Here is an 18,280-nt window from a genome sequence, read left to right as displayed (position 1 = left end):
CCTTCCCTCTAAACTCAAGAGCTAGGTCAGAAATAACACTGTAAAATTCAGTTCTTCTCAGTTTGGTCATCACACAGCTGTTCGATATTCGATATTGTGAAAAATATTGCATAATATGCAATTATTTGATGGCAGATAACTTGATATTTGATGATATCCAACACCAGCCCAAGCCTGTCTTGAAGGGATTCTGTGTGTCAGAATAATTTCATGGCATTTATTGACAAGATTACATGTTGCATATCACTAAATGAATGTCTTTAACCATATTACCGCAGTATTCCAGCATAGGAAAAACAGTGCTCATTGTAGAAAGGCCAGGTGGAAAAAGAGGAAGGGAAGAGCCCAGCAGCATTTTCTTTGCCCAGCACCATAGCAGAGTAATTGAGTCATTCTTAAAAAAAAACTAGAATTTCAATAGAATTAAAAAGATGTAAATATTCTGACAAAGACACATTTCTTAAAAGGCACAAAGACTATAAGAAGCATGCCTGAATGCAAAAACCCAATGTGAAAATGATTTAATAATGACATGTTTTGTAATGTTGTTATTTTGCTATTGTGTTGTCTTCTCTTTGGGTCGGTGTGGAAGCTGTTCTGTTCAGTATGTTTGACATGCAGCCTGGATTCACTGTTGACTGTAAACAGACTGCCTAAGGTAATGAACTGAGATTATAGAGTGGTTACTCCTGTTTAATATGCAAATAATTAGGGGGCTAATTGGATTGCTGATCCTGAATTAAAGAAAACAAATCAACAGCCTGAATTTTATAGCCTAGTAAAAAAGAAAAATCCAAGACCAATCAGCTGGATCGTAATTGCTGCCTAAACAATTCAGATATTACACTTTACCGACCAATAAATGACTAAATAAAATTAAAATTCTACAGCTTAATTTGACCGAATATGTACAAATAAAAACAAAAAGCCAATATTGTTGAACTCCAGGCTGTCAGAAATACTGTTGTCTTTAGTATCTAAGGGGTGACAATGAATGAAAAAAATCGAGTAAAAACAGATTTAAGGACGTCAGAAGGAAGGTGGTAAAGTACTGGAGGAGGGTAGAGAAGAAGCAACTTCAGCCCATGACATATACAACATATACATAGTGTTAGGCTGAAATCCCATAGATGTACAGTAGGGGGAAGAGCAGGATAGCAGATTCATTAGGCTGAATGCCACAGTGGAGCAGTCCAACAGCAGCAACCTTTCAGTGGATTCAGTAATTTTGTAAGAACTTTAAATTTCCAATCGCAAATATAGAGCTGAGAACAATGTGCGCAGGCAATGTGTACAACAGACGTTAACAGCAGTTTTTGAGGACATGGTAACATTATAGGATTTTCCATAAAGTTGTGTTTACAATATTCAGAGAGCAGACAGTGGGTCCACTTTACTGGTTTAGATGATGTAAAAGTCAAGATACGGTTTGACAGCTTGTCTTCATATTCTCTTGATAACTTTGGTTAGTTTTTTAATGTTTTAATCTAAAGTTCTTACATATTGCACTTTCAAACTACTCGACAGTATTTGCAAGTACAGCGGAAACAGTCGATTAATTGATAACTTGTTTAACTAAATAACTGATTCACAGAACATTTCATACCAACCATTTTGACGATGGTTTCAGCTATTTTCGTGCAAAACCATATAATTGTTCTAGCTCCAGAAATGTGAGGATGTGATGCTTTTCCTTTTAATTATTTATTAATACAATAATTACTTTGAGGTTTGTACTTTGGGCTCCATCTAATTGTTATGGCCTTTCTCTTTTTTCTCTCTTTACTTACAACCACTACTGCATTAAAATCACTATTTTACATCAATGTACAAGTAATAATAATCAAATTATATAACATATAATAGTATAACAGTCACAGTGGACATTTTTCTGCATTGAGTATTTTACTTTAATACTTTAAGTACATTTCTCTGATTATACTCTCGCATATTTACTTAAGTTACATTTTTAATGCAATATTTGAAGAATAAAGCATACAACTGTAAATGATGGTATTTTTTAAATCAAACACGTCAGCAGAAAAGAAATAAGATGCTTTTCAAGCACGTGAATTCCACAGAAAAGTTACATAAATGCATTGAAGCCATCACTGATTTAAGTGCTCGTGAGCAGCTTTATGTTTTTCTTCTGGCTGTCTGTCATTAAAAGTGTTCTTTCAACATCAACGTCTCAGCTGTATAAGTGGTTCCTTTATGTGGAGCTGGGTGGGGCTCAGTTAGTTAGGACCAGTCCTCACCTGCTGTACACACACACACACACACACACACACACACACACACACACACACACGGGCGGTAGTCCACATAGGGTACATGACAGGGCTTGCATGGGGTCAGTCACATTTCACAATGAAAGCTTGTAGAGTCTTTCGTCTTGAGGGCTCAAATGTAGTTTGAATCGACATGCGTTGCTCATTAAAAACCAGATTGATCAGATTGCCTCAATATTGCAGCTTTCTCAAATCCCAGAACTTGCTGTATTAGGTGACTAATTGAGCAGAAATGAGACATCGCTGGTTTTAATAGTCATATTATTTGGACAGTGTTTGATGTGTATAAATGAGGAGATAAAGAACAAGAGTGAAGAAAAAAGTCACTTTCATATTGGTTAATGAGCATCATCTCTGCCACTTTATACTCTGACTGGTCTCCATCCAGGACATTATCAAAAACCCTGTAGTGTTGAACTGACATACACAATAATTCATGCTTCATCTCCCCATCAGTGAAGACTGTGCTTGGTTGGAACTTGGAATGAATAAGCATATAATACTGAACAGCTGGAGAGTTGGACACAACCGTAATGGAGAAAAGACAAAAGTATATGTGTGACTAAAGTGCATGGCAGTATTACTGAGAAACGTCTGTATTCAAAAATGTTCAATCTTTAATACTGGGTTTGAACCAATGCGATGGTCTCTTAGCTTTATAGTTTTAACAATAAGCAGAGTCAAATAAATGTGCCAAAGTGACTGGGGGCATGTTTTTTATGAAGGCAGTATTAAATTTTGATAATGACGATGACAATGAGGATTATGATTCCAAGCTGCTCTGTGAAAGTTGATCTCCTGCGAGGGAAATGTTTGGCAGGCTGTCACATGTTCAACAAGGAGGTGCGATGCATCCTTTGTGTTCTTGGGCTTCCTGTGGCTCCGGAGGTAGAGCAGGTGGTCCACTAATCACAGATCTGGTGGTTTGATCTGTGCACATATCAAGATATCCTTCAACACGACACTGAACCTCAAATTGCTCCTAATGCTATGAGCAGCACTCTGCATAGTAGTGTGCGACCACTGATGTGAATGAGAGATAAATTGTAAAGCCCTCTGGATATATATTAATGCATTAGAGGTGCACACTATATATTCACATCGCAATGTGCGCACAAGCAATAGTCACATTGCAAGACACGCTATATCAAGTAAGGCACATTGACTCAAAGACGTCATAGTATAACTTTTGTGCTGCTTAATAGGAAAGAAAAACTTGCATGGTTCTCATTTTCCATTTCAATCTAGAAGAGAAGTCTGTGTAATATAACATAATTTTGTCCGATTGTAAGGCTTCGTATATAGTGTACATGGGAGTTGATGGCTCCTGACATGCAGGCTCTGCATGTAGACAAACCAACAATCATAATCATTCTTGATCAATTTATCAAACAAAAAAACAGCCTGCTTTGGTTGTTTGGTAAAAATAACTCCAATAATGTTTTCTGTTATATATATATATAATTTAAATTCAACAGGCTTCATTGGCATGAATGTTTAAGTCACACTATTGCTAAAGTTAAATTACATTTTATTGCATGATTGCATTTTATGATGACTGAAAGATAAATCAATTTAAAAAACTTAGAGTTATCACTTTTAGTGCAGCGCTTGTTTCTCTTAGTTTATGACAATTACAATATATTTTGCAGCTAATACTGAACACTGACTTTTCCCCCCCACATAGAAAGGGCAGTATCTGAGGATCGGGAGATGGATAAACCCAGGATAGAAATATTTATTTTTTCAAAGAAAACCTTTCTCAGATCTTAATTTATTTCATGCCGACCCAGTCGCCAGGATAAAATGTTGGCAGTTAACATTTCTGCAAACCACGGACATGTACATAGGCTTGTACCCTATTGACATTTCAACAAAACGTGTCCTGTCACGTTTACATTGCATGTTTATGACCCGACATTCATGGGATGGTGGTGGACTGTAAGGCGAGAACACTGCCAAGTCAGTGACCGTAGTACTGCGTTTCAACATTTGTAATGTGGAACCACTGGATATTTTAAGGAATCTGGTATTTTTTAAGGGAAGTCAGGACATCTCCAGGTATGTTTTTGGCAACAAATGGAAATGAAACGTAAAGTTGCAACATAAAGAAATCTACAGTTTCAGGGTCTGGCGCCAGGACTGCGACAGTTTACAGGAGTAAAAAGTGAAATTCTGTCTCAACCATTCGTATATGACAAAGCAAACTAAGCCTGTTCTGCATGTCCCGGCTTGTTTCTATGGCCAGGCTACTGCCGTGTCTACTTAGTCTGTACATTGTCAACCTTTTTCTTTTTTTTCGTTTAATGAATCACAGTGTTCAGGTCCTTTGCCACCATGATCTCTATGTTCAGGGTCAAGAACAGTTCTAACTTTAAAGCTGCACTATGTGTTTGTTTAGAGGAGAAATATCTTCATTGACAAACCAATTTAACAAACTCTTTTCATTTTCATGACTGAAAAACTGACAACAAAGTTTCATGTTTTACTTGTTTATATGTGGCGGACCCTGCCACCTTTCTAATAAGGTGTTCTGGGGACCTTATTTTTCTCTCAGAACAGCCTGTTGATTCAGTTGTGGAAAAAGTAAATATTTCTGAATTTGTATTATTATTATAATTATTATTATTAATATTGTAAATATCACAAGTCTGAGTTTGAATATCTTCTCCAAAACTACATAGTGCCCCTTTAATGGTGATTTGTGAGTTTCATATATATAGTTGATTTCTTTTCTCTTTTGATTGTATTGAACCTCATTCCTTGACTGCAAGCATCATCCTCATCAACATTAACCGCTGTCCTTCTGAGAGATTAAAAATGACAATCCAATAATAATCCAATAATAAACACTTAACCTGATCCCTGCATTGCAGCCATGTGAAGAAACACACGGGATTTAAGGATTTAGGAAGCTTTTCTCCAAATTAGGAGATGCAATCAATTATTTAACCCGCCAAGTTTGATTTGCAGCAAGGTAGAGGTGGCAAGTGGCCCGGTGTTGATGCCTTACTGTCTGGGACATGTGTGTAACCTGCATTTTGATTGCAACGTGAATGGTTCTTTGTTTTCATAAGCCTATCCAGAGTCAAGACCTCAGGGGAATAATATGTATGGGCACGTGAAGTTAGTACAATAAGTGTGTGCATTGTTTTGAAATATAGCAGTCTCCACTCTGATCCGCTCTGGATTTTGTAAGTGTGCTTGACTGTCATTCACTCTAACTTTCCTCCTCTCTACATTTGTATTTGTAATACACCTATACATCTGTTATACAGACCTATTCTCACTATTTACCCATGGAAATATTTTACTGGACTCGTAACTGAAGAGGTTGAGATGTGGCCCTTCATACTTCGGCACCTGCCAACATTTGCTCCCGATGAGTCATAACACCTGTGAACAAAACGCTCCTGAAGGGGAAAAAAACCTAAATTGTTAATATCTGAGGTTATTAATGAGAAACAAACTTAGAGGGAAAATCAGATGACTTTCAACATTCCAGTCATGTGGTGAGCTTTTTATTCTAAGCTGCTGGAAGCTTTCAAATCCAAAAAGTGTTGAGGCATGATCGATCACCCACCACAAAAAAGCCTTTCACAATAATAGCCATGTTATTTTGTTTGTAGGGCTTATCCAGATGTAGTCATTGTTTAGCTGTGCCATGAGCTGTGGTCATGGTTTTCCAGTCCAGGATGAGCTTTGAGTGAAACCAACACACACACACACACACACACACTGGAGAAAGGGAGATGACAAATAAGGCCTTCGGATGTGCCAGGGGATCATATAGCGTATAGTGAGTTTGCGTGGCACAGACAAACTTGCACATCTACTGGGAATGGCAGAAACACACACTTCACACAGTGTTGACAAGCCGTTGGCATAATCCTGAATATATCACACCTACATCTACTCTTACCCTCCTTACCTCCACTCTTCAGTTTCTCCTTCATGCCTCTCACCTTGATGGACGTGGGAGCTGGAAACTGTGGGAGAAAAATACTTTTCCATCCCAGTCTGTTTTTTTCTGTTGAGCAAAGAGATGAGGACTGCAGCTGTGTGAGAGTTTACAACATCAACCTCGGCGAAGAGATGTCATGATTTTCCAGATCCAAAACTTTCAAAAGCAGATTGTTAGATAAAATCTTTCTCTGGAGGATGTCACATTTCAAAGTCTTTGGCGCAAAAGTACGGGAACTAAACATTTACGGTGTGTTACCCCGTGTTACTGACAGTTTTATAACAAAATAATAAACATCTGCTCCAATCATAACTAAGAGATAATGAGATGGAAAGGAAACACTGAAGCAGTTTAAATGTAAAACAGATATTGCAAATTAATATTGAATAACGTCTAACTATTTCTATTAATTGGATTTAAACACACCAGTCAAAATTTGGCACTTCCCTCCGCCTCAATGAATGAGGAACGCTAGAGAGCACATGAGTATAGGGAGCGGCGTCAGCGAGAACAAAGCAATGAATCACAGAAATAAAACTTTATTTTCTGATTGTTTCACAGCGGTTGCATTCGAAAACACAAATAAACACACCCACACCTCTGCGCAACCCTTCAGATTTTGTCAGAATGCAGCCGAAGTGGATGCTTCGCCTGCAGAAGGTGAATACAGGCTTTCTGCCTGTATTTTATTTCTTCAGGTGCAAACACCACTGCATACTTTTAGTTGGTCATAAGTGATGTTTGAGCGGGATGAATTTTGGGATGAGTCCAGACACAGAAAATTCTGCATAGTATACCCTTAATCATCACACCTCTGGGAATTCACACACTTCAGTGACACTTTAAAAGTGAATCACCATTTAAGTTTTTTCAAATCTGGGACCCCTTTCTAGAACATATTGGAGACGATGGGGCCCGGGATCTCCGGAGTGGTCTCTGTGGTCTGGCATGGACTGAGGTTTCAGGATGCATTCCTAGATCTTGATGTGCTGTTGGCGTATTGCTGTGTTTGATCCCCCTTGGTACTTTGACTGTGTAAACCTTCTGGGGTTTTTTTTGTTCTTTTTCGTCTGTTTTTGTGTTTTTGTTTTTTTCGCGTGTATGTGTGGAGAGTAAGTTCTAAAAAACATAAAGAATAAGAGCTATATTTGTCAGGGATGTAAGTATTTGTAGGCATCTTTGTTCATGTGTTTCATGCTGTACTGACAAAGCGAGAAATAAAGAGCTAAATCCTCAAAAAAAAAAAAAAAGTGAATCAATATTAATCGTTGAGCATAAATGAACGTCAGTCTTAAAAGTTTAACAGTGAAGGATTTAGATTTGGTCAGAAGCGTGGCCCTATGGAAAATAACAAAAAACAAACATTAGATGTATGTCACTTAATAACGTGGGAAAAGCTTCTTAGTGGTGTTGAGGGCCACTGCTCACTAGTTTATAGGGTCCAGTTGTGGTCCTGAGGGGATTATATCTGCTTGTCTGGCCTCTGCACACTATGAGCTTGTGACTCAGCTATTGTTCCAAACAATGAGCTATTCTGTCGTGTTGTACGGGATTACAGTGCTGAAGAAAAATCTCATGATTTCACATGGGAGAGGAGCAAAAGACCCACAGAGAGTTGGCCGGTAGCTACAGTGAGACAACTGGCTTTCTCTTCGTCTGGTTCAAACTCAGCCTATATGTTTTATTTGTGGTGAGGACAATAAAACAGCAGCATATTTGTTTTAGTTCACTGTCTTACTTGAGTTTACAGTCAATATTTAGTGTGTAAGGGAATTCTTTCCTAGATATGGGAATATGTTTTAAATTGTGTATTCATGTGCAGTTGTTGACAACTCGTGTGTTGGTATAACTTATCATTATGCACCATATGGTGAGACAGACGGGAGAAAGGAGTAGGTTGTCTAAAGGCTGTCTTCAATTATACAACTGAGCTTCAGTTCAAAAGCCTTCATTCCTGTGACATTTCTCTAAACACAGAAATTAATTCAGTTTTTCATGTTTTTCTTCAGCAGCAGCAGTCTGTCTCTCTGTGAGGTCCGAGCTGACCTCATCCATCACAAACAGGAGGCAGTGCATAGAAGAGAGAGAGGTCAGGGAGAACATTTTTTTCTGGTCATTTGCTGAAGCTCGGTCTAACACTTCCCCTAAGGGCTCACAAGAATTCCCAACTTCTTGTCAATATGACTTTTGCTCAGGCTAAATTCTGAAGAATTGGACGGGGAAACATGTGACTGTCAAGGTTAAGTCCAGCTGAAATCACAGCTGGATGTATCTCGTGACCTGGATGGACTCTTCCGTGTTTTTGACCGGAGTGTCAGGATAATGAACGTAAACATGTTGTTTTGAAGCATTTGCTGAAACGACTGATGCTGTTGTTTTCAGTCGCATTAGTTTTTGTGGTTTTGGCCATCATTCCTGTTGATAGTGATAAGATTGTACTTACTAAGTGCTGCAATATGGGAACATTGTGACATTGCTGAAACACAGTCAGACAATTATACAGGTTTACAAAAAAATCCCCAAAAAAGTAAACTAATACCCCTTTCACACCGGCCAAAAAAACCCACGCACACCAATATCTGGCTTTTGTGAGCAATGCAAATGTATCTTATCAGGATTTACTCCCGGTTCAATTTGACACTACATTAGTCACGCGTATTTAACGATTCCAGCTCGGCTCGGCTGTATTGTGAACACAAGACCCACGGTGAACACGACAATTTACTCTCCTTTTCAGACACGATGCTATGATGTGTCTTGAAGTTAAGGCCGCTGGCTTGTTAATATCTTTCCAAACGTCTCTGTCAAGCAGCACTTGAACGTCCTTTAGTTGGCGCTGAGTTTGAAAGAGATGACAAAGAAGCAAGATTATCAGCTCCGGAAAAAACAATGTGTCTATCTCAGAATATTATTGATTCAGACTTTTTAAAACAAGTTAAACGTCTTCAGGTTGTGGTCTGATTAGGTGTATGATCAGCTGCTTTCTGCCGTTCCCTGTTTTTCTGGTATGTCCGTGATGACACACAAGGGGAAAGGAAACAGAAAGGGAAGCTCGTCCACTGGCAATGTGAAAGGAGTTAATTGACGATTATTAGCCGTTTTACCTGTGTTTTAAAAAACCTGCGTATACATGCTCATTTCAGAGCAAAAGTGGGATTGATGTCTGGGAGTACAGTCATGGGTGTACAGTGTGAACAGGAGGGGGCTGGCCACACAGCTTTGGGAGGTTCCAAGTTTATACTTGTGCTTGTACTTACTGAGTGCTGAAATCTGGGAACTCTGCCACATTGCTGACATACATACAGGTTAAAAAAAAACAGGTTAGCAACATTTATTTTGAAGGGTAGATCAAGACCAACAGAATATGTCTGCTGTCCACAGAACTCAGCAACACTTTCACCTCTTTGGAATGTTTTTCCTTCTCCATGCACCTTGGAAGTAGATGAACTTGTGCCAGAAAAAAGTTCAGATCAACTTCAGCCAGGTCTGACTTTGACCAAGCATACCTATCACACATAGTATACCAGTGCAGTTAGGGATTTCAGATGACGTGTATTTTCTAAACAGTTTTGGATCACATTACTGCTTATGTTTCTTGTCCCAGTGGACTACGTTGTATCGATGACGCTGTGTTCCCGGATCTCACAAATTGATGTGATGAGTATGTTACCAATGAAGATAGAAAGGATGGCAAAAGCTCAAAACACCACCTGATTAAAGGACTCAGGTTAGGGTTAGGGTTATGTTGACTGTTATGTTGGTGCTGTATGTGTGTTTATGAGAGCCTTTGGGTCCCTTGCTGGTGCTGGAGGATAAGTTGGAGCTGAGGGCTTCCCCTCTGTTTTTTTTTGGGGATAATGAGAACAACCATATGGAGTTTAACTGGGAAATGCTTAAAATCATAAAGAGAAGGAAACTTGAATTTAAAGGTCCCATATTATGAAAAACACGTTTTCTCTGGTCTCTACATATATGAACTGGTCCTCCCTGAGCCTACCAACTCCCAGCATGAGGAAAGCAAACGAGTCCTGCATGGTCTCTGCAGCTCCCACTGGTAAAACGAGGCTCCTACAGGCTGTTCAGATTCAGCTCCTTTCGTTACGCAACGACAGGAGTGATTTGCATAGGCCGGGCTCCTCTGCGCGAAAACACTCCCCCCTCTCCCCGGAGATACCCGAACCGGGGGCGTTCTGATAGTATTTACAGTTGCCTACGAGTATGGTGAAGTCAGCTTGAAATTGGCTAACTAGTTAGCTCCGCTTCGGTCCGCTAAGCGAGTTTAATGTTAATAATATTACGAGGGAGCTTGGTTGTCACAGTAAAAAGTCTGGAAGCGTGCAGACTGGAGACAGAGACTATGAACAGTGTCCAAGAGTTTGGAGACTGTGTTGGAGACAAACACAGCTTTCGCTAGCTGTTTTTAGATGTTACCTGTTGCAGGTCAGTGGGGGATGGGAGCCGGGTGGTTGTGTTGGGGAGTGGGGAGTGTCTCATGTAATGGTGGACAACACACAAATTCCTTAGTGTTGGCTTATTAAGCTTATACAACAAGTTGAACGACAGCATCTCGGCGAGCCATAGTGATACATCCAACGCAAACATTAGCGCATGCTACCGCTAGCGTAAGCGGCATCCTCTCCCTGAGAGGGGCGTGTAGCAGGCAAGGCAGGCGCTGACAGATGGAGCTCATTAGCATTAAAGGTGCAGGCACAGAAACAGCTGCTCTCAGTAGAACTCACTTGAGCAACTTTTAGACAGCTGAAATTCAGGACCACGGATGGGTTTGGGGCAATACATTTCAAATACAGTGTTGTTGGACCTCTGACAGCTGTGAGAAATTGATGAAAAACAGTATAATATGGGACCTTTAAGACCTGACGCTTTGGCAGCTGCCCCTCTTCCCTTGTAACAGCCTGGTAGCAGACTGCGTGTCTACATTTCATTACGTGACCTTTTGTGACTCTTTGGCATCCCCTGCGGCCTCATACTCCAGCTTCACGGTCTGTGCCAAACACGGGGTGATTTGCTCCCAGAGAAGTGGCACAAGAGCTGCTGGATGAGTGAGAGCGGACGTCAGTGTTGGACATCATCTCCAAACAGCAGGAGGTACCAAATGATATGCGGGGAAGGCGAGAACAGAGTGAGCAATGGGTAGCGACGTTCAAACAAACAAACACTGCTCAGTTTGAGGGTGTTAGCCTGATGTGGTTATTAGTTTTGGATGTATTTCCTCTAGCTTTCATAAACAACAGCCTTGATTGATTTACTGTGTAATGAGGTCGTCACTGGCTGAAACAGCAGGCGTTTGAATCTTGTTGTTTATTTCACTTTATATTTCTCTTTTGCAATTAAAGGAAATGCACAACTGTCTTACGGCACCACTGCATCATCCTCATGGTTCTAATTTCTTATGGACTCCCTTATTCGTGATTAGAGAGAAACAACAGGGAGTTCATAAACATCCTGTGAATATTTAAGAGAACATTATAGAAAGAAAAAAGAGAAGCAACAGGAAACATGGCTGAAAACTTCTAACCTGGCACAACTGACTACGTCTTAATTACGCCAATTATCAAATCAACAAGTTGAAATTCCAGTTCCTCTAAACTCCTCTGAAAATAAGTCCAAGGGAAATGAGTGAACTTCCAGAGAAAAGGAGCTGCCCACATAGAGAGTTTCAGGAAATGATCAGATAAGTTTTTTCCTCTGCTCTCATTACTGCCGCCGACACAGAGCTGAGGTGTTAATTGTTATAGTCAGGAGGGGACACATGTATGTTTTCTGTCAGCTACGCTCCAGTGCCGCCAGCTCTTTTCTCACAAGAGGTCCAGCTTAGTTTTAACTGACAGCGAGTTGTTTGAGACATGGACGTGCGAATGCGCACACAGGCAAGAGCCACTGGTCATCTTCCTCTGGAAGTGCATGACTCAAAAGGACAAAAAGGGCAGACAACACACACACACACACACACACACACACACACACAGACACACACACACACACACACTCCTGTTTTTCCTCCTGGATAAGCAGCTGGATGGGTGTTTGGGTTGGAGCAGGGATTAACTGGCTTCTACCGTCGCCAGCAGCCAACTGGAAACCCACCACTGGGCTAAGGGTCACATGAATGCATTAATATCCATTCACAGTGAGAACACATGCGCACACACGAAACACACGATGGCTGTTGCTGCGAAGAGTATTGCACGTTATTGACGGACCAGTCCGACCGCTGACATGTTGGAAAGTATCAGCGATCAGATGAGGGGTGAAGCTGGTGAAAGTGGCTCAGATAATTGACACGTCTTAGCTTCTGCACATTTATTTTTCAGTTAGACTACATGCGATGCAGCAAAATCACATTAAAGGATAAATTCACCCAAAAATTAAAATGGAGTCATTTTCTACTCACCCCCATGCCAATGGGAAGTCGGGGGAAGTTTCATAGTCCACAAAATGTTCCTGGAGCTTCACAGATGATGTTGCACCATTCTCATCATCAGCATGATCTTGACCGTATGTCGAGGGTGTAAATATTATCTTTTCAAATCGATTTGGGTTCTTGTGGCTTCCAGAGACTTGGATTAGGCCAGACGAGCTGTATGGAGCCATTTTATGGGGTTTTAAGTCCCCATCTGTTTCGGTTGTTCAGGAGAATGCTGTAACAGAACTCATGAACCTATCGGACTTTCCATTGTCAGAGGAGGGAGCAGATAATGACTTTCATTTTTAAAACAAGACATAATCTCTTCAGAATCTCTCAAAAGATGGATGACCCAACCAATTTTGTTAATGATTTGTTTTAGTTTGTAACATGGAAAAACATTTTTATCCAGCTACATCACTTCACTGAGACATAGTCACATGCCTCATTCTTCCAAAAACAAGAAAGCGCAAGACTGAGAAAGAGAAAAAAGGAAGGCCACTCTGCTCTGTTCTGTTACACTGATGTAGGTGCATGATAATCACACTCAGTTGTGTGGTTACTGATCCATTATTACTATACTTTTATGAGTTAATTAAAAAATCTATAAAATGATGACTCATTATAAGGTAAACACACAAAAGCAGATGAGGACACAAACAGCAACAGCTGCTTTGAAGCCTTGCTCCCTTCTGGTGACCATAAGGTTTCAGAGAACGGCTAATGTTTGCTTCTAATAATCTTTATTTGCTTCAGCGTCATGGACACAATAATAACACCACAAGTGAGAGATTAAACGAGTGGGAGTGGTGAGAGAAGAGCAAAACCTCTCGCTCATCATCACCTCTTTTTATGTAGCGCTTAAAAGACGTTTATTATTTATATTTGCCTGAATGGGAAGTCAGTCTGATGAGTAATTTACAACACATGCTGTGGATGACTGATAGGAAATGAGGAGCGACAAAAGTCAAAGAGATCAGAGGAAAAAAATAATTCCTCTCAGTTTCCCAACAAATTAGTTTGGTATGAAAGGAGGATGAAAAACACATTTAAATGGATTAATTTCTCTCTTATCAGGAGTCAAGAATCAAAACTGAAACGCGACGTCAGGACATTTTCCAGCTGTGTCAGTAGCAACCAAACCAGATATTTTTGAAGAGAGGTCAAGACACTTTGCAGCTGAAAAGCAGGTCTTTTTAATGAGACGTGTTAGTGGCAACCGAACCAGATATTTTTGAAGAGAGATCAGGACATAACGTTTCAACAAATCCGTCGGTTTGCAGAAACGAACACTGCCAACATTTATTCTGCCGATTGTGTTGCTGATAACATTCTCCTTAATAAATGTATCCTGAGGTGGTTCATAAAACAAATGACACCCAATTGACAAAGAAATGTGCTTTAAATGCTGGAAATACAAGTCTAGGCAGTTGTTCACCTTTAGGGGAGGGAAAATTAATCTCATATTCTTTTCTGGCAACGTTGATATTTCAGCCTTAGAAGATCAAAACCATGAAATCCTAATGTGGAAAAAAGTTTTTGGAACGGGTCTGAAAGGTCTCAGAATTGAATTACTGCGTGATGAACTGCAGCTAGACAGGTGTGCGATCTTTTGTCCTTCAAGGAACACATCATCAGGGAATGCCCGACTCAGCAAGTTATCACTGAGTCACTCCGAAGTGCTGACTTTCATTATAAGGTGCTGCTCCGGAGATGACTCAGGTTTGTTCTTCGTTTCCCTCGGGTCACCGTTCACCAGATCTCTCTGCACCTCCCCTGTTCCTGAGGCTTTTATATGAGATCTAATTTATATTTTTATCTTTTCGTGTAAGTGCATACTGTAATAAGGTTGATGGCTTTAATTAGAAATCTTCCCCATAACTGATTGAATCTCTGTGTGGGCAAATGTGAGACTTTGTGTCAACACATTGCAGCATTTCACGCACATGAAGCTGGAAACAGAGCCGTGTTGTGTGCGATAGTGCAGACGTGTGTGTGTGTGTGCTTGTGTGTGTGTGTGCTTGAGAGAGGAGGAGAGGAAGCCAGGAATCATTTCAGACAGGAATGGCCTGATGGGACAACGCAGCATGAGGTCTTGGCCAAGGGAAACACACAGCGAGCCAACGAGTGAACGCATGTCGTGTATTTTCCGATGCAGTTACAAGTTTACTCCATTACCACTCTGCCCACTTTCCTGCTTCGATTGTCTGAGCGGATTAACTGGACATTCGGGGCACGCGCTCGCAGAACAACTGCCTCGGATAAAAAAAAGAGAAAGAAGGAAAGTGCTGTCATGTAACTGAAATGGCAACAAGTGCCAGACTGTTAGCTTCACAGGAGGTCCTGTAACGAGGGCCAGAGAGCTCAGATCGGTACCTTTTAAAGGAAGTTGGAAATCACCAGGTTCAGAGCCGTACATGAAAGCTCCGGAGCCGTCCTCAAATTTAATCACAAAGCAATTCAGTTAAAACTGGAGATCCCCGTGCAGAACATGGGCCTTACATGCCTGCATGACGATATCATGGCACAAATTGTTGGCTTGTGTTTTTCTGAACGTCTTTCACATTTCAGTTCCTGCTGGCAAAAATGTCACGAGGTTGGCCAAAACACACACAGACGAAACGGCTCCAGAGTATGAGACACTGGTTCGGCCCGCTGGCTTCAGGCGCTCAGACTTATTTCAATTTATGTTTCGGCATTTGGCAGGAGGGAATTATTTTGATTTCTTTGTTTCAGCTGCGACAGGTTAGAAGAGTTGAAGAATTTATTGAAGTGCCCACTGAATTTGTAGCAGATGTTGCTCAGATTTTGATATAACTCCAGCCTCTGATGTTTCGACAATAAAGACTTGTTATGAGAGGGATTTAAAAACATCTCAAGAAAAGAAATGCTTCAGGAAACTTTTTTGATTAGGAACATTTCTGAGAATAACAAATGTGAAATGTGTTGAGTCTTCATAGGCTAATTTACATTTTTAATGTCTTTTATAAATACAAGCGATTCCCAATGTTCATACACAACCAAAAATCAGTATTTCTTTCTGTGTTTTTGCCTGTCCAGGACTCTCAGATTTGTCTGCCTCCTTTTTTCTTAGATCCTTCCTGATCTGCCCTTTCCTCCCCTGTCCTGAACTCACGAGTTTCCATTGTTTGTGTAAAAGAAGTTGACACAGCCTTACAGTAAGTGACTCACAGTCACATCAACATCCTGTCTCAGCATGTCGAATAACAAATCACACCTCTCTTTGTACTTTTTTCTCTACTTTCTGCCTCACAAAGTCACACATGGTGCAGAGAAAATAGAATCAGTATGCGAGAGGGCAGTGTGGTGACTATGTAGCATGAAATTCCTTTGTTTTTTACAGATTTCCAGAACCCAAGTAAGGTTTGTTGACTTACCTCAACACTCTCCGCCTCCTGTGTCCTCACAGTGAAAACCACGGATCTGACTACTTGTAAGGTCTCAAATTATGCTCATTTCAGGTTCACACTTTGATTGTTAGTGTCCACTACAAAATGTTTACATGTCACATATACCTCTATTTGCCCTCTGCCTGAATGTTCAGTTTTAGTGCCTGTTTCTCTAAGTTCCACTTCCCGAAAAGCCAAGATGTCCTGATTGGTCAGCTCTCACAAGCCTGAGCAGGCACCACCCGTTGTCTTCCCGCATCAGCTCTTTATGTATTGCACCTAGACCTGTTTTATAGAAAATAGAAAAACACATGGAAATCTCACTTTGTAACTCTTTCTTTACTTTCTCACTTGGATTTATTTTACATCCTCACGTAATAAAATAACATTGGCTTCATTAGAAACCTTTTAAAGATTTAAGGGACTGTTGCAAGACACTGTACCATCAGCATGACTCTGAAGCTGTTATTTTAAGGTAAAAGTTACATAATGTTGCTTTAAACAACAACAGCAAAAATCTGCACATCAATCATTTGCATTAGCTAAAAACACATAATGGCTTAAGTTTCAATTTAACAAACAGCCTAAAATGTTATCACTCAGGCAACACAGAGGTGATGTTTGCGAAACACTGACCCATCAAACTTTATACTGCAGTGGAGCTTTATGACTTAGTGTTGGTGAACCAGGTGAAGGTTGAAGGTTGTATAAGGAGGACTCCACCACTACAAAGCTGGTAGGAACCTCACTGCCTGTCAAGCATCCAGACAGCTGGTGTTTTTTAATGTTTCCTCCGTCTGTCTGCCTGAGACATGTAGGTCAGACCTTGATATACAGCTGCCTGCGGCTGCTGGACGCCCATCCCGTCCCGTCCCGCCCCGTCCTCCCACCCAAACTTCATAACTCTCTGCTCTGTGAACTCACATGCCTCGACCCCCTCTTCATGACGTTGTTGCTTTCATGTCCTGTCCAACGATACTGCTGACCTGCTGATTTACAGCTCCGTGATGGGGATCAGATTAGGGTTGTAAAGCAGGTTTATACAGGATTGCATTATATTACAGTCACTGTGGTATATGCATATGTTATTATGGTATCTTGTGGCCAAATATGACACATTTTTTTAAAGGGAAAAATTGCTTTAAACAAGTAGAAGCAGGCCCAATGTTATATGAGTCGGTATTCGAGGCTAGGATTTCTTTTTAAAATACGCTACATTTAATCCCTGCATATGCCTGCAGCCTTGGCTGTCTTCTGTAAACATTAACCCTAATACCCCTTATCAAATGCTAGACAAAAATGACACTATAAATGCCCGAGAGTTATTGTGGGTAAAAGTGCAGACAATGGTGCAACCACAATATCAAAACCAGACTAAGTCTTACGTAACCATTAATCAATGATCCTCTCATTTTGTTTTGTAGATTCACATTATTGTTATCATTTGTGTTACTTCTCCGGGTGATGACAATGTGGAAGCCAAACTGCCGGTGAGTGATTGACATGTTTTTGGCAATAGTGCACTCTGACTCCTGTCATCACTATAGCGCATTCCCCCTCAGAGAAAAGTGTTAAAATGATGGGATGCCTCTCATGCACGGCCTGTACACGCAGGCTCATTGTATCAGCTCCCCGTTATTTGGAAGATGAGTCATTTAACCGCAGTAAACAATCAATTACCTTTAATCACTTGTGGGGGGAAAAAAACACAGACGCTGGAGGATGGAGAGAGCTTACAGTGAGATCATCTCGATTATGAGCGAGCTGCAAGCGTTAATGAGCTGGTGCAACTGCTGGTGGAAACAATGAATTTTATAACGACACTGACAAGTAAGCCACATTGGTCACATCATATAAGATATGTGATCTACTTCAAAAGGAATGTATTGGCACTGATTCAGATCAAGATATTAGATCAGTGCATCCTTAATGAACAATTGGTAGATAAAAGGAGAATAAAAGCGGCAGACATGTGAATGGACTGAGGCAATGGGAACAACATAACAGAGGAATGACTTATGACTCCCTCTCTTCTGTTTCATCTTAAAAAGCCTGTGAGTAATAGCGGCAAGAGGACTGAGCAGACTCTCAGTTGGCCCACTCGGTCCTGGCCTGGTTCTCAGGACTGACATGTTGCTCCCTTGTCTTGCATAACCTTGTGCAGTGGGAGAAGAAGAGAGTGACAGCAGGC

General features: G+C 40.6%; 1 long non-coding RNA gene across 1 annotated transcript; it reads left to right on the top strand.

Annotated features, from left to right (window-relative positions):
* Nucleotides 1-286: 286 nt before the first annotated feature.
* LOC311269374 lies at nt 287-16,399 on the top strand. The gene is made up of 4 exons (XR_014624085.1): nt 287-380; nt 593-658; nt 15,774-15,858; nt 16,044-16,399. It is a non-coding gene; the product is annotated as an uncharacterized lncRNA (long non-coding RNA).
* Nucleotides 16,400-18,280: the final 1,881 nt, after the last annotated feature.

The sequence above is a fragment of the Pagrus pagrus genome (assembly GCF_965226575.1).
Source record: "Pagrus pagrus genome assembly, chromosome: 14".
Taxonomy (NCBI): Eukaryota; Metazoa; Chordata; class Actinopteri; order Spariformes; family Sparidae; genus Pagrus; species Pagrus pagrus.
Note: the sequence above shows the minus strand (reverse complement) of the source record. Positions and strands in the feature narration are given on the sequence as shown.